The sequence below is a fragment of the Schistocerca piceifrons genome, chromosome 1 (genome assembly GCF_021461385.2).
Source record: "Schistocerca piceifrons isolate TAMUIC-IGC-003096 chromosome 1, iqSchPice1.1, whole genome shotgun sequence".
In the NCBI taxonomy this organism is placed as follows: domain Eukaryota; kingdom Metazoa; phylum Arthropoda; class Insecta; order Orthoptera; family Acrididae; genus Schistocerca; species Schistocerca piceifrons.
The window spans coordinates 410,083,448-410,085,265 of NC_060138.1; the positions used below are offsets into that span (position 1 = coordinate 410,083,448).

Genomic DNA, 1,818 nt, shown 5'->3' on the forward strand with positions numbered 1-1,818 from the left:
CTTTCGGTTTCAGTCCTATCGTCTTACGTATCTGTTGCGGAGAATACACACTTGCTTCATAAACTCCTTTGAAGCGTAGAAACTCAACATGCAGAATGCTCTCGTCAACTATCCTATGTGCTCTGTGATCCAAAATTCTGAGAACACCCATCGTCTGGGAAGAACAGTGGCAGCTATTTGTACGTAAATACAAATCCGTGTAAGTGGGCTTCCGATAAACTGTACGTCCCAAAGTCTTTGCGACGAATTAGAACATGCAAGAATAGACGATATCAGTCCTTTTCAATTTCCATAGTAAATTCCATTTTTTCGAGAATGGTAGTTACATGCTCTAAAAATTCCCGCAATTCATGTTCACCTTGTGTATCTGGTCGCAAGCGCACTGGCGCGCGCCGCTGGTTGAAAGAATGTTCCAAGTGCTGGAGCTCTCACGCACTTTACGACCGTCCGCAACTCGTGGTCGTGCGGTAGCTTTCTCGCTTCCCGCGCCTGTGTGCTGTCCTTAGGTTAGTTAGGTTTAAGTAGTTCTAAGTTCTAGGGCACTGATGACCATAGATGTTAAGTCCCATAGTGCTCAGAGCCATTTGAACCATTTGAACTTGACGACCGGAAGCTACACGGCCGAAATCTAACGAGTGATTGATTGCGCCGCGAGAACATGAAGACACGTATCTTTCTGGGAATGCAGACTTTCTAAGGGAATTTCGATAGTAAAGTCTTCTCGGATTATCAGCCGACTCAAGGCGTCGTTTTGTGGCAACGTTTCGACATGTTTCCTACACGTCATGGTCAGACGAAGTGTCGGAGGTTTTTTCCCCACCTCTCATTCTCCTCCCTCACGAGGCAGAGCAGGCTGAAGGCGTGCATTGCTCTTTTCAGCCATATGATACATTACATTTATTTTTCTTGCAGCATTTGCAAAGTGCATTAATATCAAACTTCCTGGCAGATTAAAACTGTGTGCCGGGCCGAGACTCGAACTCGGGACCTTTGCCTTTCGCGGGCAAGTGCTCTACCAACTGAGCTACCCAAGCACGACTCCCGCCCCGTCCTCACAGCTTTACTTCTGCCAGTATCTCGTCTCCTGGCTAAAGCTGTGAGGACGGGGCGTGAGTCGTGCTTGGGTAGCTCAGTTGGTAGAGCAGTTGCCCGCGAAAGGCAAAGGTCCCGCGTTCGAGTCTCGGCCCGGCACACAGTTTTAATCTCCCAGTTAGTTTCATATCAGCGCACACTCCGATGCAGAGTGAAAATCTCGTTCTGCATTAATATCATTTTATTTTTACATTTTACAGAATTATTTGTATCTTATAGAATCTTAAATTGCAATTTCTTGAGTTTTTATACTTTTTTTTCTACTACAGTTTCTGGTTCTTTGGAAGTTACATGAAATTAGTATATAAGGATGTAAAATAAGGCACAGGACATAATAAGGAAATTAAAACATAATTGAGGGTGTAAACTGTTTGGTGTGGTGTAAATCATAGCGAATGGTGTGAAACATAGAAGGGGAATTACTGGTATAAAGCGAAGTATAAGTAATCTAAGGGGACAATATAATACATAAAATAAATACGCATACTTAACTGTGGATATTAAGTGTGATATATCTGGTGGGGTGTAGCATGAAAACATATGTAAAGTGAACGTCAGTGAGATTATTGTTGTAGAGTGTTTGGTCAATTGGCCATCGAAAGCTCGAGGATGTTATTCAAATTGACGCGGCTGGAAAACCGAGAACGTTTTATTCATATTTGACAGGCCGGCCGGAGTGGCCGAGCGGTTCTAGGCGCTTCAGTCTGGAACCGCGCGAACGCTACG

At 44.3% G+C, this 1,818-nt stretch overlaps 1 non-coding gene across 1 annotated transcript; it reads right to left on the reverse strand.

The window, feature by feature from the left end:
* Positions 1–960: 960 nt before the first annotated feature.
* On the reverse strand, positions 961–1,035 carry Trnas-cga. Its single transcript has one exon. It is a non-coding gene; the product is annotated as a tRNA-Ser (tRNA).
* Positions 1,036–1,818: the final 783 nt, after the last annotated feature.